Here is a 26,790-nt window from a genome sequence, read left to right as displayed (position 1 = left end):
AGTAGCAGCATTTTCACTTTCAGGTGGGAGCTCCTATTTCAGCTCTGTGCTGCTTCAGTCCAAAAATAAGAGAGTCTGTATTGCTGGCAGACTGCAGAGGGCCCGGGGGCGCCAGTGTCCAGCAGCCTCGCCTCTGTCAGAGCACCCCAGGGCAGCTGTGGCTACAATGTAGCTTGACATCACCTGTGTGTGAATGTGTGGATGACTGAATGTAGTGTAAAGGGCTTTGGGATCCTTAGGGACTAAGTAAAGCGCTATACAAATACAGGCCATTTACCATTTACCATTACATTCAGAACTGTCCCTCCCAGCCAAACGGCCACGTCCCTTAGTAGTCACAAGGATTCTGGCAGATTTTCCCTGCCCAGATTCATGGTACTCGCTAAGATTTCAGTAAACACCAACACTCACTCCATACAACCATTAGTTGATTCTAGAGCACTCCCTGGTTACTCAGCTCAATATTCCCCTGGATCTCCTTCCGGGGCCATTACAGGTTTCTGCACTAAATGGAGCAAAAATCACTAATGTGACTCATAAAACCAAGTTACTCTCTGGTTCTGTCAGGAAACCATTTTGTTCATCGAGGCTCCTGGTACCCTGTTAGCTCTGGGTCATGCTTCGTTAAAGGTCCATAATCCTAACATTGATTGGGAATGCATTACAATCACCGGTTAGAGTTAGGGGTGTGTTTTGATTATCGATTTATCGATTAAAATCGATTCTGGCCTGGATAACATGATATCGAATCATTAAAATCCTGAATCGATTTTTTAATATAAATTTATTTTGCCCGAAATGCCAGAATCTCAGGTTACATCTCACAAAATTTCAACAAACAGCTAAAACAGTAAATGAGAGCAGGTACACGGATTCTGCACAAAGATGTAAATACAAAGCGCGGACCCGCCAACGGATCAGAATCAGTGAGATGTCGCCTTTCTCACGCGACGGCACGGACACGGTCGGGGCTGAAAGCCGACAGCTCGCTGATTCTGATGTTTCGGCAGGTCCGCGCTTTGTGTTTATGTTCTTTTTGCTCTAGATTCTGAAGCTGAAGGTTTTATAACTCCAAACAATATTGACTGAACCAGCAGCAAAAGAAGATCCAAACTACGCTTCACATAAACATCGTCATGAATTCACTCTGACTTTTACTGTTTTGCTTCCACCACGATAAAAATCACACTTCATGCACAGCTCTCTCTCTCTCTCTCTCTCTCTCTGTACTTCAAGAACAGTTTCCCGTCTAAAAATCTGTTTTCTGCATTATTTGCTTGCTTGTTACGCACCAGTCTACCGTTGTTTGCAGCGCTTTAGGCCGCTGTTTTTTTCCCCCTTTTACTTACTTCCGAAAAGAAAGCCTCATTTCTGATGTTCAATACTGAACAAATTTAAACTTCTTAAAATTATGCAAAATTGCAAAATGCTTAGCCGTGTCTCTAAGACACCGCTGTAACTTCAGAGGTAAAGTTCATATGTGGATTCATGGTTTTCTTTCATTTTTGATGTACTGCAGAATATTTTTATAAAATCCAGCCCAGGAAAATCACCTTCATGTTTTTCTGTGTTTTATCCTCAGTTACTTTGACACAAAGGCATCTGCTGTGATGCTTACACCTTTGATAAAGTCTCGCAAGTGTCAGCTTTCTTTTTATAGATACAAAAATATGTAAATGTACTGATGCATGATCTGAATTATAATATTTCTGACTGTCTGAGGCCAAATTTCCAACAATCGAATCGAATTGGGACCTTGTGAATCGGAATCGAATCGATTCTAGAAATCAGTGACGATACCCAGCCCTAGTTGGAGTGTTTTTGTGACCAGTCTTGTCTGAGGTCTGCGTCACCTGCACAGTCAGCTGAGATCTCTGCTTCTTTCTCAGAGCCACCAGATCTATCCTCAATGCCCCCCATTTATCATGACTTGTCCCAGGTATTTAGGAAAGATCTGGCTCTCTCGAGGGGGCGGAGCATAGGGCTGGGTATCGTCACTGATTTCTAGAATCGATTCGATTCCGACTCACAAGGTCGGAAAACAATTCCATTTGAATCGGGGAAATTTTTGCCTCAGACAGTCAGAAGTATTATAATTCTCATCACGTATCAGTACATTTCCATATTATTCTATAAAAACAAAGCTGACACTTGTGAGACTTTATCGAAGGTGTGAGCATCACAGCAGATGCCTTTGTGTCAAAGTAGCTGAGGATAAAACACAGAAAAACATGAAGATGATTTTCCTGGCCTGGGTTTTTATAGCAGATAACCACCTTACAAATATTCTGCAGTAGATCAAAAATGAAAGAAAACCATTAATCAACAAATGAACATTACCTGATGCTGCTGAAGTGAAGCAAAGTTACAGAGATTTTAATAGAGACACAGCTGAGTGTTTTGCAATTTTGCATAATTTTAAAAAGTTTACATTTGTTAAGTCTTCAACAGCAGAAATGAGGCTTTTTCTTTGGAAGTAAAGGGAAAAACAGCGGCCGACAGCGCTGTAAACAATGGTAGACTTGTGGGTAAATAATTCAATTTTATTTATATAGCTCCAAATCACAACAACAGTCGCCTTAAGGCGTTTGAGGCGACCCCAAATAACAAGCAAGAGATTTATAGACAGAAAAATGTTCTTGAGGTGCACTAAGAGAGACAGAGAGAGAGAGAGAGAGAGAGAGAGCTGTGCATGAAGTGTGATTTTATCGTGGTGGAAGCAAAACAGCAAAAGTCAGAGTGAATTCATGACGATGTTTATGTGAAGCGTAGTTTGGATCTTCTCTTGCTGCTGGTTCAATCAGTATTGTTTAGAGAGAGATAAAAATCTGCAGCTTCAGAATCGAGCGCAAAAAGAGCGTAAACACAAAGCGCAGACCCGCTAACTAGGGCTGGGTATCGTCACTGATTTCTAGAATCGATTCGTTTCGGATTCACAAGATCCCGATTCGATTCAATTCGATTTGAATCTGGGAAATTTTGACAGTCAGAAATATTATAATTCAGATCAGTACATTTACATATTTTTGTATCTATAAAAAGGAAGCTGACACACGCAAGACTTTATCAAAGGTGTGAGCGTCACAGCAGATGCCTTTGTGTTAAAGTAGCTGAAGATAAAACACAGAAAAACATGAAGGTGGTTTTCCTGGCCTGGGATTTTATAAAAATATTCTGCAGTACATCAAAAACGAAAGAAAACCATTAATCAACATATGAACATTACTTCTGACGTTACAGCGGTTTTATTAGAGACACGGCTAAGCGTTTTGCATTTTGCATAATTTTAAAAAGTTTAAATTTGTTCAGTGTTGAACGGCAGAAATTAGGTTTTCTTTTCGGAAGTATGTAAAAGGGGAAAAAAAACAGCGGCCGACAGCGCTGTAAACAACGGCAGACTTGTGCATAACAAGCAAGCGAATAATGCAGAAAACAGATTTTTTAGACAGAAAACTGTTCTTGAAGTACAGAGAGAGAGAGAGAGAGAGAGAGAGAGAGCTGTGCATGAAGTGTGATTTTTATTGTGGTGGAAGCAAAACAGCAAAAGTCAGAGTGATTTCATGACGATGTTTATGTGAAGCGTAGTTTGGATCTTCTTTTGCTGCTGGTTCGGTCAATATTGTTTGGAGAGAGATAAAACTAACAGCTTTAGAATCAGCGCAAAAAGGGCGTGAACACAAAGCGCGGACCCGCCGAAACATCAGAATCAGCGAGCTGTCGGCTTTCAGCCCCGACCGTGTCCGTGCCGTCAGGTGAGACATCTCACTGATTCTGATCCCTGGGTCCGCGCTGTGTGTTTACGTCTTTGTGCATAATCCGCGTACCTGCTCTCGTTTACTGTCTTAGCTATTTGGTGGTTGTTGAAATTTTGTGAGATTTAAACTGAGATTCTGGCATTTAGGGCAAAATAAATTTATATTAAAAAATCGATTCAGGATTTTAATGAATCGATTTCACGTTATCCAATCCAGAATCGATTTTAATCGATAAATCGATTATAAAAACCCACCCCTACCGCCGACGCTTCAAAATCAGTGAGCTGTCGGCCTTCAGCCCCGACCGTGTCCATGCCCGCCCGTCGGGTGAGAAAGGCGACATCTCACTGATTCTGATCTGTCCTCGCTCTGTGTTTACATCTTTGTGCAGAATCCGTGTACCTGCTCTCATCTAGTGTTTAAGCTGTTTGTTGAAATTTTGTGAGGTTTAACCAGAGATTCTGGCATTTTGGGCAAAATGAATTTATATTTAAAAATCGATTCAGGATTTTAATGAATCAATATCATGTTATCCAAGCTAGAATCAATTTTAATTGATAAATTGATAATCAAAACCCACCCCTAGCGGAGCTGCCATTCATCATTTGGACGGACCATAAAAACCTTGCATATCTCCGGACTGCCAGATCCCTAAATACATGACAAGCCAGGTGGGCCCTCTGCTTCACTCGGTTGGTTTTCATTGTCTCCTACAAACCTGGATCAAGAAACACAAAACCAGGTGCACTGTCACAGCAATTCTTTTTCGCTTGAGAGCCCACGAAGGAATCAAACATCCTCCCTACCACCTGTGTGGTGGGTTCCTGGCCTGGATAAATCATGTCTGCTGTTTGGGAACCGGGAACCAGACCCTGGGAATGGTCCCCCCAGGCAGTTTTACATTCCTATGCCCGTCCACTCCAGGTAGTTCATAGGGCCCATACGGGCAAATTCACCTGACATCATGGAATGAACCGCACAATAACATTTTTGCAAGGAGCGTTGTGGTAGCCATCTCTCATTAGGGATGTCCAAGAGTCTACCAGCTCACCACCAACCAGCTTCCTCAGACCTCTTCCAACCCACAGTTCACTTCCCAGGTCTGTCAAGAGTTCTGTTCAACCGTCGGCACAAAGGTGAGTCTGTCTTCCAGTTTACATCCCCAGACAAACAGTCAGACTGAACCAACCAACCAGGAGCTAGTAACACCCTGTGTTATCTCAGCTCTTCCAACCAGACCACCTGGAGCAGCCAGCTTACTTGGATGGAGTCTGCCCATAACCTCCTCCGCCAAAGGCTACTCTCCATTCGAGACCTCCCTAAAAATACTATAAACCAAAACACAACTGATTATAAATATTCAACAACGTGAGCCGTAACAATAATCTACCCTTCTCTTTCTAAAAAGTTCTGTGTCACCTGTCAAAAATTGTCTTTCATACAGGATGTCATTATGTTATTTTATAATTGGGTTGCTATTAGTAATCACAACACATCATTAGATGCCTTTAGTAGGGAGACTTTGATCTTGAGTGCTGACAATGAAGGTTAAGGACAAGTGCTTAACCAGCCTAGGTACTCATGTCCTCCACGGCCTACTATACTATTGTTTAAAGACGATCCATGACACGTTGTGGTGTTTACTGATTTACACAGTTGGTGTGACCTTAACCGGATTTTCACCAAAATTAAATCACCTTGAGCTGTTATTGGTAACAACCATCACAAAAACTGTGAAGATGACATCTTGAAAACTGTGGAAGCTTGACTGCTAACAAATGGACAACAAACAGAAACGATTACATAACCCCAAACCAGAGAAGTGTAACAGTGTGTGGCTCCCTCTAGTGGATGTTGTGGAGTATTCTGTTGTCTTTGCTCCTAAGGTTTTTGTACAGAGTTTTGGTGTTTCCTGTCACTGTGGGCTGCAGAGCACAGTAGTACACAGCAGAGTCTGTCACTGCAGCAGAGGAGATCTCCAGATGAAACTCCTTTTTTTCTCTCTCATGTATAAACTTCAGCTTTTCTGTTTGTGGTGAATAATCTGCCATGAGAAGCTGTGGACGTGAACCAGACTTCTGATGGTACCAGAAAAGTGTCTGAACTACAGCTGAATATTTGCAGGAGAGAGTCACAGTGTCTCCTTCCAAACTCATCACTACATCTTTAGATGGTGTCAGTAAATCCTCAGAGGATCCTGAAAACAACAAAGACATATTTCACCAGGATGTTTCTCTATCTTTAAACTTAGTTTATAAAAAGTGAATCAATTCAAACAACAGCCAAAGATTTTCATGTCTATCATCTCCTTTTACATCTCACTCCATCTTTTGATGACTCACCAGTCTGAAAGGAGACCATCATCATCCAAATGAAAAGCAGGAACATGATTTTCTCTTGGACTGAATGAACAATAGGGAGAACACAGCAGCTCTTCAGATCCTAAATGAAGCCTTTCATATTCACTGGTGTAGCTCCTCCTCCTCCAAAGGCTGCTTCTTCTGGATAGGCTTGGCCCTGGTTTCTGTGGAGCCTGTAAATAAAGAGAGCTTTGAATATTTGAACTATTTAGCAGAATGTAGAATAATCTCACTCATGTATTAAACAGCAGAAGTACACGTGTAAACCAGCCAGCATCAATACTGGATTTTAAAGATTCATTTGTAGCTGATGGGTTTCAACAACCTAACACAAGTTTATCAAATAAAAGCCTGATTAGAAAAACCCTTTTCCAATATTTCCTGCACAATTTCAAGCTTTGGATGGAAAGCATCAGCTGTTGTTAGCTCTTCCTAAATTTCTCATACTTGGCAAGTTATAAATCTTTAGGAGTGGAAAAATAAATACAGAGTTCAGTATCAGCTCTATTAGATATCACAGGCGTTCCTTTAGACTCAGTAATGATGAAGTTATTGAGGGATGTGCATTACTGGGTAGAAATCATTCTCCAGTTTTCTTTGGCTGCTTGTTCACTCATTTTCAGTCCAGTCCTTGTACCTGATCATTTTCAGAGGAATGTTTTTGATTGTTAAGACTCTAAACACTGAGTAATGAATCCTTCAAGCATAAAATGCTCCTAACTCAACACATGAACCAGTTTTTTCTACACAGAACAGAAAACTAGCAAATAACCAGTTTTATGTTTTATATTTGGACTCTTATTTACTCGAGTCTGTTACAAAAACCACAAATATTCACATTTTGTTGGTTGAATCAATAAATAATGAAAAGATATCAGTTTGATGTAATAGAATCAATGAGGTGATTCTCAACGAGATATTAGCTTGAAAATTTGAATTTTATTCAAATACGAGAACAAAGAGTTCTTACAGTTTTTATTTTATACAACATAAATTCTGCAAAGGAATAAAAACTGAGCTGAAGACTTTTAACTTCATGTGAGAGATTTTAACTTAAAGAGATAAACCTCTGTTACTCTGTTTATTTTGCTTCTGCTGCATTTTTGCATGTCCTCATCCACTAAATATAAAATAGTGTAAATGAGCAGCTTTGGATGTTTGACAGTTTTTATTGTGTCTGAACGTTCCTACAGTTGGTTTGTGGTTGATGTGGATTTGCTGCTCATGTGAATCCTCCCACAGTGTTTCATTAGCAGCTGTAACCACAGTGACTCTGATAAAACAGGAATTAGCAGAATCCATCTGATATGAAGCTGTGCTTTGAATACCACTTCCCTCCTCTTTGAAGAGTAGTCAGATATCTGTGTTCAGGTTTTTGTACAGCCTCTTCTACACTTTGTATCACTGTGTTTGTAGAGCACAGTAGTAGAGAGCTGTGTCTGCCAGGGTTAGGGCTGTTATGGTCAGATTAGTTGATGTAGGTGATGTTTCTGATTTATATCGATTATCAGGAATATATTCAGCACTGCCCCCTTTTCCAACTTTCCAGAGTATAAACTGAGGAGCCTGAAGGTCAGAATCATGTCTGTACCAGTGAAGTGCAGCACCATCTGCAGTTGTCTCATAGTTACATGTGAGTGTGACAGATTCTCCTTCTGTTTCAGTGACTTCAGTTTGTTGAGGAGTGATTGAGTCTCCAGCTGTTAGTCCTGGAAAAGAAAGAAGCAAAGTAGTGAAATGCAGTCTGTATATCTGCTTAACGCAGCAGCTTCAACTAAACTTTAATCCCTGTTCTTAAACTCACCTATAATGTGAGATAGAAGCAAAAAGAGGTGCAGCAACATGTCTTTGGAGTTATTAAAGCCAGACAGACAGCACATGAACAATGTTCTTCCACTGCAGCACAATGACCAAGGTAGTGGGCGGGGCCAATTACATTTTGACATCATAGTTTCAGTTCATCTCAGCCAATCAAATAGTTTTGTGCTTCCACAGCAGCTCTGTCTCTGTCTCTGATCTTTACTGCTTCTTTTCTCTGTCGTCTTTGTCATCAGTCCAATAACAAAAACATATGTGAACTGCTTCAGTCTTTCCAGTCATGTCAAGGCTTCCAAGGTTTTCAGTGAAATGATGACTGCTGTATCTTCCACCATCCTTTTTACATCTTTTGCAAGATACATGGATAAATACACATCACTGTGAGGAGGGAGGATGCAGCACTTTCACTGTGTGCAAACACAAGGCCCAAATGTTCTCCATCACTGAGCTTCTTAAGTATATTAAGAGTTACGTTTGACATGAACAGAATTTTTAACAAAACAGAATTTCTCTTGGTTATGATTAGAGACAAAAAAGTTGAACAATGAATTAAAAACGTTTTGAACAACCTGCAAACGATCCAGAGAACCTTTGCTTAGACACATAAAGAAAGAGTTACAATAGTCCAAGCGTGAGGAAATAAATGCATGTATAGCTATCTCCAGTTCAGGGCGAGATAAAGTAGAGCTTAACTTAGCCACATTTCTTAAATGATAAAAACAAGACCGAACCAGAGATTTCACATGCCCATCCAATGTAAGAGTCGAGTCAAAAGTGATACCTAAAGTCCTGATAGAGGATTTAACATACACAGAAAATGGACAAAGTGTTTTCACTATCTGGGATACAAATCTGTCTGTAGCAGGCATATGAGGACTTCAGTTTTCCCCTCGTTGAGTTGGAGGAAATTTACAGCCATCCAACGTTTGATAGGATCTAAGCAGTCATTTAAAAGCTGAAGCTTAGATAAATCTTGGGGTTTAAAAGAGATGTACAACTGAATATCATCAGCATAACAGTGATAAGAAATGTCCTCAAAAGAGCCCATTATATGCTGGAGGGGGAGAAGATATATTAAGAACAATAAAGGCCTCAAAACTGAACCCTGAGGCACACCACAAGTAAGGGAGGTAGAAGATGACCTAAAATCGGGCACCACCACAGAAAAAGATCGGTTATGTAGATATGAGGAGAACCACTCCAAGGCAGAACCCGATACACCAACCCATTGTTTAAGGCCTTTCAAGGAGGATGTGGTGGTCAACAGTGTCAAAAGCCGATGTTAGGTCCAACATAAGTAGGACCGAGCATTTTCCTGCATCATTATTCATCAAAATGTCACTTGAGACCCTAAGAAGGGCTGTTTCTGTGGAGTGAGCTCTACGAAAGCCGGACTGAAACTCATCAAAAATGCTATGTTTATCCAAAGCTGCTATAAGTTGCTTAGCCACAACCTTTTCTAGAAGCTTGGCAACATCTGAGTCTGCGGTGCCGATCGGTTTAAGGAGGCACTGGATTCAAGATAGGAATCATGGTAAATTTCAATGTAAGAAAACCATTCAGATAATTTCAAAACAGAAAACTTAAAATTCAAATGATAATATTTGTGCTTTTCTTGTTTTTCATGGATGTAAAAAAAAAGATTGTTTTGAGCTAGAAACTGATTTGAAACAGAGAAATCTGAGAAGGGGGGCTCGCAAGATGGTGGACTGAGCAGTCGAATCCTTCTCACTGAAGTCCCGATGTTATAATTGTGAAGCTATATAATCCACTCCTTTGAGGTATTTTGATGATGTTTCAGCCCGAACATGAAGAAAAACAACATTGTCCAACAATATTGTCCAACTCCAAAGGGAGGACCCCTCTTTAGCCCCCCGTTTGCTAAGAGCACACAAGAATCAGCACAGATTACAGACAGAGTACGGGAAGTATTCATTGTAAAGAACAAACGACTGTATCGTCGTAGCAAAGTTGGTGACCAGTTGGTTGTTCCCAAAATTTTAAAGTCTGTAGTCTTACAGTTAGCTCATTCAGTTCCTTGGGCAGGCCATTTAGGGCAGCTTAAAACCTTTTCCAGAATGGTAACTCGTGTTTTTTTTTTTTTGGCCACAGCAATTTTCAGACGCTGCCCAGTTTTGCAAATCATGTCCACAATGTCAGTTGACAGCCCCGAGTAGGAAAGGAGACAGAGCCCCTCTCATTCCTCTGCCTGTGATAGACATCCCCTTTTCTCGTGTTGCCATGGACATTGTTGGCCCATTGGAGAGAAGTAGTTCGGGGCGTAGGTACATTCTAGTGGTTTGTGATTATGCAACAAGGTATCCACAAGCTTTCCTATTGAGAAGGTTCAAAGCCCGCCAAATAGCGAATTGTCTGATACAGATGTTTTCAAGGGTGGGTATTCCCAAAGAAATCTTGACAGATCAAGGATCAAACTTCACTTCCAACCTGTTGAAGGAAGTCTACAAACTTCTGGGAATTACCGGAATCAAAACGAGCCCCTACCATCCACCAACTAATGGACTTGTTGAGAGGTTTAATAAAACCCTGAAATCAATGCTGAGGAGGTTCGTAAGAGAAGCAGAAAAAGACTGGGACCAATGGCTTCCATTTTTGCTTTTCACCTATAGAGAGGTGCCACAAGCATCAACTGGATTCTCTCCATTTCAGCTCTTGTACGGCCATAATGTCAGAGGTCCGCTTGATGTACTAAAGGAGGCTTGGGAGGAAGCTAGACCTGAAAACAGTGCTCTTCCTCTCTTATGTGTTGAAAATGAGGACAAGCTTGAACAGTTTTAGGAACTTTCTCATTGTCACCTAGTAAGTGCCCAGCGACGTCAAAAACAGAACTATGATAAGACAGCTCGCAGTAGGACCTTTAAAGAAGGACAAAAAGTGTTGCTCCTTTTGCCAACCACTGAAAGCAGTCTCTTAGTCAAATGGCAGGGGCCATTTGTGATAAACAGGAAGGTAGGCCCTGTCACTTACGAGCTCAACATGCCAGGCCGTCGTAAAAAGCACCAGGTGTTTCATGTCAACATGTTGAGGAAGTGGATTGATAAGCGGAGCAATCACTTCAGTTGTGGGCTCGTGTTGTGCTGCAGGAAGAAGAGCCTCAAGAGCAATTCTTTCCCACCAGTACTGAAGAAAAGCTATTTCCAGATTTGAGCCATCTATCTCCAGAACAGCAGCCAGGCTATACCCATCTCACTCAGCATGACATACGCCTGCGTTGTTCAAATCAACCACCCATCAGGGATACCACCTCCAGAGTTCCAGCAAAGCTAGTTCCAGTACATAAGTTGTAAGCTCTTCCCCAGAGAAATGAAGTATCCTACAATTAAAAAGAAGCTTTGGCAATAAAATGGGCTTGGACACTGAAATATTATCTACTAGGAAGTGAATTTGTGCTTGAAACAGATCATCGAGCTTTGCAGTGGATAAGCAGAATGAGAGAGACCAACACACACTCCCTTAAGTGACCATTGTGCCATTATTCTAAGACTACAAAGCAAAGACCAAAACAACACACTTAAGGATTATTGGAAATTTAACTCTCAGATGCTGAGAAATGAGGAGTATTGTAATTCTATTAAGAAATTAGTTTTAGATATCCAGAATGATGAAGCCATCAATACACCGATACTCAAATGGGAATATCTTAAATTTATAATCAGAAAAACCTCAATCACATTCAGTAAAAAGTTAAACAGACAAAGGAAAGAAGAGGAATCAAACGCAGTAAAAGAACTTATGAATCTTTATGGCAAATTGAACTGGACTGAGGAAGAAAAAGGAAAAATTAACAACTTACAATATAAATTGGACAAACTGTACCTTTATAGAGCCAACGGCGCTTATTTGTGTTCCAAAGCCAAGTGGATAGAAGAGGGTGAAAAGAGCACTGCCTATTTTTGCAATCTAGAAAAACGTAGATAAGAATATAATTCAATATGTAACCTAATAATCAACGGAGAGGAATGTACAGACCCTAAATGCATTTCAAATGAAGTATTTACTTTTTTACAGTAACCTTTATAAGTCTTCATACTCAGAACAAAATGTCACCTCCTTCTTTGACAAATTGATTATAATTTTAGAGAAATTTGTGATGAAGACTTAACTATAGAAGAATTTGATAATGCTATTAAGAGTGTGGCATCTGATCGCTCACCGGGACCAGATGGAATAACAACTAATTTCTATAGGCACTTTTGGGAAGATCTAAAATTACTATTATTCAGTGCGTTAAATGATTGTATAAATCAAAAGGAGCCTATGCCAACAATGAAACAAGGAGTTATAAAATTAATTCCAAAACCGGGAAAAGATAAGAAAAAACTAAGTAATCTAAGACCTATAGCACTCTTAAATACGGACTACAAAATTTTTACAAAAGTTTTAGCATCAAGAATAAAAATATTTCTGAAATAATTAGCCCGACACAATCAGGATTTCTCAAAGGACGGTTGATCCAAAATAATATCTGCTTGGTTTTGGACCTTATCGATTACAATTACCTAATTCAGGATGATGGTTTTATGTTGTTCTTGGACTTCCATGAAGCATTTGATTCTATCGAACACACTTTTATTATTAAGACATTTAAACATTTTGGGTTTGGAAATGCATTTCTGAATAGGATCATTATGTTATACACTGATATTAATAGTTGTGTTTCTCTTTCAGAAGGCACATGTCCCAGGTTCAAGGTGGAGAGAGGTATCAGGCAGGGCTGCAGCATCTCACCTCTTTTATTCATTGTAGCCACTCAACTACTTTCTATTACTGTCATAAACTCAAACATCATAGGATTAGACATAAATAACCACAAATTAATAATAAGTCAGCTTGCCAATGATACAACAATATTTCTAAAAACTAAAGAACAAATTCCATTGGCCTTAGATACAATAAAGATCTTTTCTGATGCTTCTGGCCTACGCCTGAACCTGGACAAATGTGAACTCATGAGTAGCCATATTTGTTCTCACTCTTCTTTGTACGATATACCTGTCAAAAAATGAAATCAAATATCTTGGAATTTCATTAACTAAATGCATGGCTGATAGTGAAGAAAAGAATATTCAGAATACAATTGACAAATGCAAAAAAAAAACCCTCTAAACCATTGGCTACAGAGATTTAACGTTTTTCGGCAGGATAATGTTTACCAAGGTTAAATCTTTGTCCAGATTAATCTATCTGGCTTATTCCCTAGCCATCCCACCAAGGATTATAAAAGACATCAATAAGGTGAATTTTAATTTCATATGGAAAAATAAACATCACTATATCAGTAACAGGGATTTGATAAAAGACTATGAAGAGGGGGGTTTAAGAGCAATAGTTTTATAAATAATGAATGGCATGTTAAAGTTTAATTGGCTCTGATCTTTCTTAAAAAAGTGATAATGAGATTTGGTTTGTGATGCCATCTCTTATTTTCAACAAAGTTGGGGGGATCCAATTCCTATTAGTATGTGATTTTGACATTTCTAAACTGCCCATAAAACTCTCCAAATTTCATCAACAAGTTTTGTTAAATTGGAAATTAATGTTTAAACATAACTTTGGTCCCCACAACGTTCCACTGTGGAATAATAGGGTGATATTGAATCGGGGGAAATCTATGTTTGTGGAAGAATTGATGACAGCACAAATTTGGTCTGTGACACATATAATGGATGAAAATGGAGATATACTCGAATTAAACAGGTTTAATGAGAAATATGACATGAGCTGCTAGTTCGAGCTCTATAAAAAGTTTTCACAGAATATCTCAATAGTCCTTGTCAACACGATAAAGAACAATTTTTCAAATACACCGACTCCAAATTTACATAAAATTAAACTTGATGGTCTTGACTTGGTTAATGAAAAATGCAATAATGAGTTTTTGAGGAGGTATTTGGTTAACACCTTATATCCAGGCAGGGCAAAACATTCACTCATCTTTAAAGATTATAACAAATCTGAAATCTCGTTGATGAGAACCAAATATTTAAAATTTCCAATCCCTCCCCAAATTTAAAGAAGTCCATTTTAAAACTACAAAAAATATTTACTCCTCCAATGAATTTATGAGAGAAAGATTTAAATTTGTGTCAGACAACTGTTATACAGTGGCTTGCAAAAGTATTCGGCCCCCTTGAACTTTCCCACATTTTGTCACATTACAGCCACAAACATGAATCAATGTTATTGGAATTCCAGGTGAAAGACCAATACAAAGTGGTGTACACGTGAGAAGTGGAACGAAAATCATACATGATTCCAAACATTTTTTACAAATAAATAACTGCAAAGTGGGGTGTGCGTAATTATTCAGCCCCCTGAGTCAATACTTTGTAGAACCACCTTTTGCTGCAATTACAGCTGCCAGTCTTTTAGGGTATGTCTCTACCAGCTTTGCACATCTACAGACTGAAATCCTTGCCCATTCTTCTTTGCAAAACAGCTCCAGCTCAGTCAGATTAGATGGACAGCGTTTGTGAACAGCAGTTTTCAGATCTTGCCACAGATTCTTGATTGGATTTAGATCTGGACTTTGACTGGGCCATTCTAACACATGGATATGTTTTGTTTTAAACCATTCCATTGTTGCCCTGGCTTTATGTTTAGGGTTGTTGTCCTGCTGGAAGGTGAACCTCCGCCCCAGTCTCAAGTCTTTTGCAGACTCCAAGAGGTTTTCTTCCAAGATTGCCCTGTATTTGGCTCCATCCATCTTCCCATCAACTCTGACCAGCTTCCCTGTCCCTGCTGAAGAGAAGCACCCCAGAGCATGATGCTGCCACCACCATATTTGACAGTGGGGATGGTGTGTTCAGAGTGATGTGCAGTGGTAGTTTTCCGCCACACATAGCGTTTTGCATTTTGGTCTCATCTGACCAGAGCACCTTCTTCCACATGTTTGCTGTGTCCCCCACATGGCTTGTGGCAAACTGCAAACGGGACTTCTTATGGTTTTCTGTTAACAATGGCTTTCTTCTTGCCACTCTTCCATAAAGGCCAACTTTGTGCAGTGCACGACTAATAGTTGTCCTATGGACAGATTCCCCACCTGAGCTGTAGATCTCTGCAGCTCGTCCAGAGTCACCATGGGCCTCTTGGCTGCATTTCTGATCAGCACTCTCCTTGTTCGGCCTGTGAGTTTAGGTGGACGGCCTTGTCTTGGTAGGTTTACAGTTGTGCCATACTCCTTCCATTTCTGAATGATGGCTTGAACAGTGCTCCGTGGGATGTTCAAGGCTTGGGAAATCTTTTTATAGCCTAAGCCTGCTTTAAATTTCTCAATAACTTTATCCCTGACCTGTCTGGTGTGTTCTTTGGACTTCATGGTGTTGTTGCTCCCAATATTCTCTTAGACAACCTCTGAGGCCGTCACAGAGCAGCTGTATTTGTACTGACATTAGATTACACACAGGTGCACTCTATTTAGTCATTAGCACTCATCAGGCAATGTCTATGGGCACCTGACTGCACTCAGACTAAAGGGGGCTGAATAATTACGCACACCCCACTTTGCAGTTATTTATTTGTAAAAAATGTTTGGAATCATGTATGATTTTCGTTCCACTTCTCACGTGTACACCACTTTGTATTGGTCTTTCACCTGGAATTCCAATAAAATTGATTCATGTTTGTGGCTGTAATGTGACAAAATGTGGGAAAGTTCAAGGGGGCCGAATACTTTTGCAAGCCACTGTATTTGTAAAACAACTTTGGAAACAACAGAGCACATGTTTTATGGGTGTGTGACAGATCAGAATTGATGGAAATCCCTCCATGTCCTAATATTGTCCCAGTATGGCAATATTGATTTTTGGTCTTTTCAAAATGTTCAAATTGGAGTAATCCTTGAGGATATAATAGGGAGGTTTTGGTTAACAATCTCATTATTACAACAAAATATTACATTCATAAATGCCGATATGCTAAATCCCCCCTTCATGGCCTGCGCTTAAAATCGAACTCTCCCTGTTCCGTAAATCTCTGAAGCTAAAAAAAAGCCCCAAGCAATCAAATTACATAGATTTTTAGAAGAGTTTAATTTTTCTTAGCCCGTTATTTAAGTTATGTGTCTTGATTATAGAACCTCATTTTAGAGAATTTATGACCCCCCTTGTCTCCTTTCTGTTCCTTGTTTTTCATTCATTTTTATTTTTTTTAATTTTTTAATTTATTTATTTTTTATTTTTGTATTGGTTATTCATCCATTTATATTATTTTTTTATTTTTATTTTATTTTTATTCTTTTTATTTATTTTTATTATTATCGTTATTTGTGTGTGTGTGTGTGTGTGTGTGTGTGTGTGTGTGTGTGTGTGTGTGTGTGGTTATTGTCGATTTCATAGTGGTGTACCAACTACACTGTTACGATGATGCGTATTCCTCTGATTGGGAGAAAAGAAAAAGGTGTGATACTGTTCTGGATGATTCAATAAGTCGATTGTCTGTTTGAGATTGTCATTGTTTTTGTTCTAAATAAAGTTCAGTGAAAAAATAAAAATAAAAAAAAATAAATAAAAAGGTGCTCTTGAGAAATCTTCGGCAGCGGAACAGTTAAAGGTAAATGCCCTCTGCCGGAATAACAACCGTGTGACACCAAGCGGTATTAAAGAAAGGAAAGGCGCGTGTGTGAACAGAGCCGAGACTGTGGGAGCGAAAGAGTCAGCACATCACTGTGGTGTTAGCGGCTAAATAAAATAAGACAATTGGACTAACGTGATGATGTCAGCAAAGAGACTGACCGTGTGGGAAAGTGGCAGTAATGTAAGAAAAGACAAGCAGCCTAAAACCCGAGAAAGAAGGCAGATTAGCGATTACAGACCTTCCCTAGCAAACTTACACGTAAGCGTCATACTCAAAGCATTTTTTCGCTGTAAAAATGAACGAGAGAAAATACCTTAAAACTACATAAAGTTTTGCATAATTCCTAATAATGGAAGCTTTACACAGGAATTTTCAAACCGAATCTGTGATGATCACATGGGATGTTGTTTTTAAACAGATACATTTAGATAGAATACATGTATTTAACCCTTGGATGCACAATTCAATTCAATTCAATTCAATTTTATTTATATAGCGCAAATCACAACAAAAAGTCGCCTCAAGGCGCTTTATATTGTACAGTAGATCGCACAATAATAAATACAGAGAAAAACCCAACAATCATATGACCCCCTATGAGCAAGCACTTTGGTGACAGTGGGAAGGAAAAACTCCCTTTTAACAGGAAGAAACCTCCGGCAGAACCAGGCTCAGGGAGGGGCGGGGCCATCTGCTGTGATTGGTTGGGGTGAGAGAAGGAAAACAGGATAAAGACATGCTGTGGAAGAGAGACAGAGATTAATAACAGATAGATATGATTCGATGCAGAGAGGTCTATTAACACATAGTGAGTGAGAAAGGTGACTGGAAGGAAAAACTCAATGCATCATGGGAATCCCGGCAGCCTCACGTCTATTGCAGCATAACTAAGGGAGGATTCAGGGTCACCTGGTCCAGCCCTAACTATATGCTTTAGAAAAAAGGAAAGTTTTAAGCCTAATCTTGAAAGTAGAGATAGTGTCTGTTTCCTGAATCCAAACTGGAAGCTGGTTCCACAGAAGAGGGGCCTGAAAACTGAAGGCTCTGCCTCCCATTCTACTTTTAAATACTCTAGGAACAACAAGTAGGCCTGCAGTGTGAGAGCGAAGTGCTCTAATAGGGTGATATGGTACTACAAGGTCATTAAGATAAGATGGGGCCTGATTATTTAAGACCTTGTATGTGAGGAGCAGGATTTTGAATTCTGGATTTAACAGGAAGCCAATGAAGGAAGCCAAAACAGGAGAAATCTGCTCTCTCTTTCTAGTCCCTGTCAGGACTCTTGCTGCAGCATTTTGGATCAGCTGAAGGCTTTTCAGTGAGTTTTTAGGACATCCTGATAATAATGAATTACAGTAGTCCAGCCTGGAAGTAATAAATGCATGAACTAGTTTTTCAGCATCACTCTCAGACAGGATATTTCAAATTTTAGAGATGTTGCACAAATGGAAGAAAGCAGTCTTACATATTTGTTTAATATGTGCGTTGAAGGACACGTCCTGGTCAAAAATGACTCCAAGGTTCCTCACAGCATTACTGGAGGCCAAGGTAATGCCATCCAGAGTAAGAATCTGGTTAGATACCATATTTCTAAGATTTTCAGGGCCGAGTACAATAACCTCAGTTTTATCTGAATTAAGAAGCAGAAAGTTAGCGGCCATCCAGGTCTTTATGTCTTTAAGACATTCCTGCAGTTTAACTAATTGGTGTGTGTTACCTGGCTTCATGGATAGATAGAGCTGCGTGTCATCTGCATAGCAGTGAAAATGTATGCTATGTCTTCTAATGATGCTGCCTAAGGGAAGCATGTATAATGTAAATAGAATTGGTCCTAGCACTGAACCCTGTGGAACACCATAATTAACCTCAGTGTGTGAAGAGGACTCTCCATTTACATGTACAAATTAGAGTCTATTAGATAGATATGATACAAACCACTGCAGTGCAGTACCTGTAATACCTACAGCATGTTCTAATCGCTCTAATAGGATATTATGGTCAACAGTATCAAACGCAGCACTGAGGTCTAGCAGGACAAGCACAGAGATGAGTCCACTGTCAGAGGCCATAAGAAGATCATTTGTAACCTTCACTAAAGCTGTTTCTGTGCTGTGATGAGCTCTGAAACCTGACTGAAACTCTTCAAATAAGCCATTCCTCTGCAGATGATCTGTTAGCTGTTTGACAACTACTCTTTCAAGGATGTTTGATATGAAAGGAAGGTTGGAGATTGGCCTATAATTAGCTAAGACAGCTGGGTCTAGAGATGGCTTTTTAAGTAAAGGTTTAACTACAGCCAGCTTGAAGGCCTGTGGTACATAGCCGATTATTAGAGATAGGTTGATCATATTTAAGATTGAAGCATTAATTAATGGCAGGACTTCTTTGAGCAGTTTTGTAGGAATGGGGTTGTTAGGGTTCAATGTTGAGAGAAGAATCCATAAAAACCACAGATCCAGGCGTGTGCAATTTAGACGGCATTTTAATGAACACATGTGTGAGTTCAACAACCCAATCAGTGTTGAACTGAACTTACAATCATGAGACAAGGTTTTATATGGGTACAATAACAAAGCCCCCCTCTTTTACAAAAATAGACAATAGTACAGCTTACGTCAATCCAAACCACAAAATGTTCCATGACCTTTAACATTGCTCTAAAAAACATTGTCTTCGGGTCGGTGCTTCCCCTCTTCGCTGTCGCTTGTCGGGTGCACTTCCTCTAAGTACTTGACACACTTTCTGCATTTCTGCCCTACCAAAATAGATCTGTTATGGTGTGTGTGTGAGTGCGTACACGTGCAAGGGCGCGCGTGCATGTTGTGTACTGCGTACGTGTCATGACCTCTCACTATTTGTCTGTCTGTGCGTGCAGAATTTGCATCTGCTTTTCTGATCCTTAGTTGACCTTAAACTGAACTTTCCCCTATCAGTGATTCCTCTAACTAAGTGTGTGTTAATCAACGATACATGCATAACACCCTGCTCTTTGGCTTGCAGTCACTCTGCTTTCGGTTTCACTTCTGCAAAACATGCTCTGCAGACGCGCTTTCGTTCCTGTCTCATTTTAGCACAGAGAGTATTTTCCTGTCTCTGCCCTCTACACAGAGATCATAAAAGCATTAATAACATTTAAATTATAGATTCAACAGAACCATTTAAAATGGTTCTTCTTTGGACCTGTAATAAAGACTAATATAATACCAATATATTTGAACATCTGAATGCATCTGAATGTAACATCCCATGAAATGGTAATGATGATTATAAAATAGCAGCAAATAATAGCAGTAAAATATTTCTATTCCCCACACTCCCACTCTCGACCTCTGGCACACCAGAGGTCGCCATACATTATGTTGGGTCACTCCTTGGCCCATTCAACTGTTTCCCTGTCCACCCCTGACGTCATGGACATTTAGGATCACTGTTCTTAGCTCTGACCCTCTCTTGGCATCCTGTGACTTAACAAATCAGACAACCTCATGTCATCTAGGTGGTCTTAATAATAAAATGCCAGCTCCCACTTGAGAACACTCATGCTTGAGGTTAATCACACCAAAGTATCAGCGAGCCTAAAGTTGATCAGGGCATGAGAGAATAAGAGTGCGAGCAGAGCTCAATCAGCACTCCTCCCTCACCCCAGAACCCACTCATACCCGGTGAAAGACCCTTACACTTGTGAATCTCTAGTGGTCTGTCCCTTTTCTGGGTCCCACTCTAGTGGAAATCTGGCCACCTGCAAAGGAAACAGAACCCTTCCTCCCTAGTACGGCTTCCCTGCCTTATGTCCCTCAATTGTCTTCTTTATTCAAACCTAATGTTACTCAAAACATGAACCTAATTTTGTATTTGGTTTTTGACTTTTATTTTTATATCTCATTCAACCGTACTCAGCATTTGTAAAACTCTCACAGCACTGCCTTTCTCTCACTCAGAGAACTCACGCAGAGTCACTCAAATCAAATACTGACAGCACTCACACAGTTAAAATCACTCGAAATACGCTTTCATACGAGTATTTTGGACATGCCTTCCATGATCAGAAAGAGCAAGTCAAAAGAAAAAGAAAAAGAAAACTGAAACCTCTCATCATCCTCACGGCTTCTCCCCACACACATAACTGAAAAAATAAAACACACCAACATTTATGGCTCACGAAATATACATCTATCAAAATTCAGTCATTTACTATGCATCCACACTAATATATTCAAACTGTATTCATACTCTCATAATAAGCAAAACCAACCTCTTATATACAGGCATTTAGCAAAGCGCTCAGTCCTCTCGAGAACTGAAACCACCCTCTCTGCGCGTCACTGCTGCTCATTTGCATTTACACACAATCAGTGCACATCCGGCTGTGCATTACTGACACAGAGACTGATCTTACTCATAGATCTCATATTTTATATTACAGACGTCTTATTAATTACAACTGCACAGATTTTTAGGCCTTTTCAACTCCTATGTAATTTCGATAATAGAACATAACGGCTCCAACCGATCAGTCCCAGACTTTTGTGCTCAATTCACCAGGGCGGTCCCAGACTGTCCTGTCCAGATCTCTAAACCTAACTTAATTTGCCAGCATACCCAATAAGCGCAAAAATAGGAGACTCTAACTCCTAGCAATTTCAGAGGTTCCCAAGTTCTCTCCCGCTGTCGACGGTACTATCCCTACTCTTCAGGGTAGGCCAAGGGTCAGCGTCCTGCCCAGGTGCAAGCGTTACCAAGGAGAAAATGCGCTTCTTAACAGACGCTGCTGTCGTCCTAGAAAAATTTAGAATAATTTGAAACAACAATCTACATCCGAACAGGATTAAGATTGAGGCAGATCTCCGTTGTGGACATAGGGGACTCTAACCCACAAAATGACCATCACACGTAGACCAAATGACCAACGGGACTTGAACCCACAAAATGACCAAATTCCCTATCCTTCTAAAGTTCACTTCGCAGTCCAACTGCTTTAATTCTCTTTTCATTCCTTTATTCTCATTACTCAGTACTGTCACTTATACTTCCTTATCATTACTTCAACCGGTAAACTTCATGAAAACTTCACCAAAATTAAAAACAGACATTCACCAGTAATTTTCAGTGAGTAGACTTTAATTTGACATGCCCAATGTGACACCTTTTGGAAATATATTTCAACAGGCAGTGTCTTACCTTTAAATGCCCCGGGGAATGCCTGCTCACTTTCACCACTGATTACCGTCTGCCCGTCCAATTACCACGGACCCCGGATCTCACCAAAACCCCAACATTCCCTCTCATCCCGGACGAGCCCCCAAATGTTAGGGTTCAATGTTGAGAGAAGAATCCATAAAAACCACAGATCCAGGCGTGTGCAATTTAGACGGCATTTTAATGAACACATGTGTGAGTTCAACAACCCAATCAGTGTTGAACTGAACTTACAATCATGAGACAAGGTTTTATATGGGTACAATAACAAAGCCCCTCTTTTACAAAAATAGACAATAGTACAGCTTACGTCAATCCAAACCACAAAATGTTCCATGACCTTTAACATTGCTCTAAAAACATTGTCTTGGTCGGTGCTTCCCCTCTTCGCTGTCGCTTGTCGGGTGCACTTCCTCTAAGTACTTGACACACTTCTGCATTTCTGCCCTACCAAAATAGATCTGTTATGGTGTGTGTGTGTGTGCGTGCACGCAAGGGCGCGTGCATGTTGTGTACTGCGTACGTGTCATGACCTCTCACTATTTGTCTGTCTGTGCGTGCAGAATTTGCATCTGCTTTTCTGATCCTTAGTTGACCTTAAACTGAACTTTCCCCTATCAGTGATTCCTCTAACTAAGTGTGTGTTAATCAACGATACATGCATAACACCCTGCTCTTTGGCTTGCAGTCACTCTGCTTTCGGTTTCACTTCTGCAAAACATGCTCTGCAGACGCGTTTCGTTTCCTGTCTCATTTTAGCACAGAGAGTATTTTCCTGTCTCTGCCCTCTACACAGAGATCATAAAAGCATTAATAACATTTAAATTATAGATTCAACAGAACCATTTAAAATGGTTCTTCTTTGGACCTGTAATAAAGACTAATATAATACCAATATATTTGAACATCTGAATGCATCTGAATGTAACATCCCATGAAATGGTAATGATGATTATAAAATAGCAGCAAATAATAGCAGTAAAATATTTCTATTCCCCACAGGGTCTAAAAGACACGTTGATGGTTTGGAGGAAGTAATTATTGAAGTTAACTCAGAAAGATCAATTGGAGAAAAAGAGTCTAACTTAACATTGATGGTATTAAGAGTAGCTGTAGATAATATTACATCTGTGGGATGATTATTGGTAATTTTTTCTCTAATGATAAAAATTTTATTTGTGAAGAAGTTCATGAAGTCATGAATAGTTAACGTTAAAGGGATGGTTGGCTCAGTAGAGCTCTGACTTTTTGTCAGCCTGGCTACAGTGCTGAAGAGAAACCTGGGGTTGTTCTTATTTTCTTCAATCAGTGACGAATAGTAAGATGTTCTGGATTTGCGGAGGGCTTTCTTATAAAGCAGCAAACTATTTCTCCAGGCTAAATGATGATCCTCTAAATTTGTGACACGCCATTTCCTCTCCAGTTTACGAGTTATCTGCTTTAGGCTACGTGTTTGAGAATTATACCACGGAGTCAGGGACTTTGGATTTGAGGCCTTAGTTTTCACAGGAGCTACAGTATCCAGAGTCGTACGTAGTGAGAAGGTAAAACAACCTACCAATACCTACACTCTTCCACAAGTGGGGTCAAAAATGACCTAAAAAAAATCAATGCATTTTGCAACAAACTCTGTTGTTATTCTTCAAAATCTTTAAAACGAAGAGTTGTAATATTTTCATATTCCAGGTATTCCTCATAAAACATGATTGTGACATGAGGCCATTTGCATTTTTATTTACTTTTTCATTAATTTTAAAAAACTGCAGTTTTTGTGTCCCTTGTATCACTTTTGTATGCTTGCTTGTCAAATACTGTAGAAGCTGGGTCTTCCCTCTGAAAGGTTTTTCAGAACTGAAGAAGCTTCTCAGATGAGAGGTGAAACGTCTTCAAGCAACTTAAAGACATCCAGACGCTTTTATTTCCAAGCTGCTTAGACTACGATGACCTGGATGACTGAGAACCTTCACAGACACACAAACTGGTACATCCCAGTTCTCACTTCCTGCAAGAGTAACATGGCTGCCATGAGGCCAGCTAGGATCCCTGTGGACCTTGCCCTACAAATGATCCAGGATGGATGGGATGAAGAGCCCATCGGAGGAAATGGATATTGTGTGTCTAACAGAATGAGCCCCTTTACTGCTCTACCCACTATATTCTGAATAGTCGGCCAGGACTTGCACCTGGGTTTAGTACTGTCTCCCCAGTAGATGCATGGAAGATGTTCATGTTTGATAATATAATAGAAGAGGTGCTGACATGCACAAACATGGAGGCACGAAGAGTAGCCACAGACAGGGGAAAAGAGTGGAAAAATGTAATCAGACATGACCATGGCCTTCATCTGATTGACCATTTTAGATATTAAAAAAACATCAGAAAGGACAGTATTTGAAATACACAGAAAACTATAAATCATGTATGTTACTGTGTAAAAATGAATTCCTGATCCATCAAAGTGTAAGTGGGAGAGTTGCTAAGAAGTAAAGGTTTATAGAAGATTCATAGGAACTGCTTGGGGTCATTTTTGACCCCACTTGTGGAAGAGTGGGGTAGTGATACAAAAACTGCATTTTTAAAAAATTAATGAAAAAATAAATAAAAATGCAAATGGCCTCATGTTACAAACACATTTTATGAGGAATACCTGGAATATGAATATATTACAACTTTTCATTTTAAAGATTTTGACGAAAACAACCCTTGGGGTCATTTTTGTTTTTTCTTTGCACGTACTATAAATCCCACTTCCCTCCTCTTTGAAGAGTAGTCAGATATCTGTGACAAACAAATAAACTCAGTTGTTTGTGGCAGTTTTTTCCAGCTCAGGAACATTTCTAGACGCAGAAATTTCTTGTGATCTAAAGATCTGAAAGAAAGTATTACTCCGATACTTGGCTGCCAGCTAAAGACAGAATTGACCTCAAGGTTCTATTATTTGTTTTAAAGCCCTCCATGGTTTGGCTCCAGGTTACATTTCACATCTCCTTCGCAGATCTCCTCAAGTCTAGTGTTGTAAATGACCTACTAATTTTATTAGTTATTAGAATTGAGTTTGACAACCCTGCACTATACAAATAAAGTTCACTTGTCTCGACTTGAATCAGAGGTTTAACAGTGTGTGGCTCCCTCTAGTGGATGTTGTGGAGTATTCTGTTGTCTTTGCTCCAAAGGTTTTTGTGCAGAGTTTTGGTGTTTCCTGTCACTGTGGGCCTCACAGCACAGTAGTACACAGCAGAGTCAGTCACTGCAGCAGAGGAGATCTGAAGAGTCATCAGTGTTTTATCTTCACTCACATTAAAAGTGATTCCAGGGACTGGATCTGAGATTTTCTCTCCTGTCCCTGAGTGAGAGAACAGGAACTTTGGTGGTTTTCCAGGATATTGTCGATACCAGAAGAAGTAATCTCTACCATCAGCAGCTTTGGAGTATCTATAGGACAGAGTAGCAGTGCTGCCTTCTACACTGAACACTTCTTTGTTGGTTGGAGTGAGATCTTCACAGCTGACACCTAAAGGAACAGAAACATATTTGATACTTTTATAAATCATCACAATTCAAATGTATTTCTTTAAACACACAGATTGTAACGTACCTGTTAGAATGGTGAGAATCAGTAAAGAAAGTGCATAATAGTCCAAAGACAACATGTTGAATGAAGGTAAAGTTTATGGTTTGTGTGCTGAACTCTGTTGAATGTGGAGGTTTCTCTCTCTTCTAGTTCAGTAACAGCTCAGCTCCTCCCTGAATCGCTCCTCCTCCTCTCTGATCTGGGTTTGAACTTCTCTCACTTCCTCCTGCTTTACACACTAGTAGCAGCATTTTCACTTTAAGGTGGGAGCTCATATTTCATCAGGCTCCAGCTTCCCTGATTCACTGAACTGGGATAATCTGAAAATGGATGGATGATTAAGTTTTCAGTGTAGTGGCTGAAATGAAAAGAATAATTCAAAGTCTAAACAAAAATACACTGCTCAGAAAAATAAAGGGAACACAAAAATAAGGCATGCTAGATCTAAATGGATGAAATATTCTTATTAAATACTTTGTTCTTTACATAGTTGAATGTGCTGACAACAAAAATCACACAAAAAATTATCACTGGAAATCAAATTTAGCAACCCATAGGCTACGTTCACACTGCAGGCGAAAGCGCATCAAATCCGATTTTTCTGACCCTATGCGACTCATATCCGATCATGGTATGACAGTGTGAACGGCACAAATCCGATATTTTCAAATCCGATCTGGGTCACTTTCGTATGTGGTACTGAATCCGATACATATCCGATGTTTTAGAAAGCGACTGCTGTTTGAACGGTCATGTCGCATTAAATCCGTCTTTTACGTCACTGACACAAGACAGACGCCAATTATCAGCTCCCGTGAAGACATCGTGAACGCTTCCTGGCCATCCAGTGTAGATGTCAGTGAAACTGTTGGGAAGACAACGTGAACATTTTATTTGTACTGTATAATCTGCAGATTCTGACAGAATCTGCAACTATCCTTTGAAGCACCGCTCCTCTAAAACAGCAATAAGGATAATTATTAGGTTATTTACATTATTATGTAAATAACAAAATAACTTAAAGCAAAAATTGGAAACGTAACGTCCGAAGTCTTTATATTAAGGCCATCAGTCAAACAATATTGTTTGCTCTGGGTCTAAACAGAGCGAGTTGTGTGTGACGTCTTCTTTTGCGCATGAGGTCTAGCATTGTCTTACATTCGGAGGAACCCAGGGCCAACCGCACCAGCATATGGTCTCACAAGGGGTCTGAGGATCTCGGTACCTAATGGTGGTCAGGCTACCTCTGGCGAGCACATTTACTGACGGCGGAGGTAGCGGTCCTGCTGCTGGGTTGTTGCCCTCCTACGGCCTCCTCCACATCTCCTGATGTACTGGCCTGTCTCTCGTGGTAGCGCCTCCATTCTCTAGACATTACGCTGATAGACAAAGCAAACCTTCATGCCACAGCTCGCATTGATGTGCCATCCTGGATGAGCTGCACTACCTGAGCCACTTGTGTGGGTTGTAGACTCCGTCTCATGCCACCAATAGA

At 40.0% G+C, this 26,790-nt stretch overlaps 1 protein-coding gene across 1 annotated transcript in view; it reads left to right on the top strand.

Moving 5' to 3' along the window:
- The window catches only part of LOC120434305 (zinc finger protein 570-like), a 488,395-nt gene that overhangs the window by 90,731 nt on the left and 370,874 nt on the right, over nt 1-26,790 (top strand). The gene's annotated exons all lie outside the window — the stretch shown is intronic.

The sequence above is a fragment of the Oreochromis aureus genome, linkage group 18 (genome assembly GCF_013358895.1).
Source record: "Oreochromis aureus strain Israel breed Guangdong linkage group 18, ZZ_aureus, whole genome shotgun sequence".
NCBI classification, from domain to species: domain Eukaryota; kingdom Metazoa; phylum Chordata; class Actinopteri; order Cichliformes; family Cichlidae; genus Oreochromis; species Oreochromis aureus.
The sequence above is the reverse complement of the archived record's forward strand: the minus strand, read 5'-3'. Positions and strand labels throughout refer to the sequence as shown.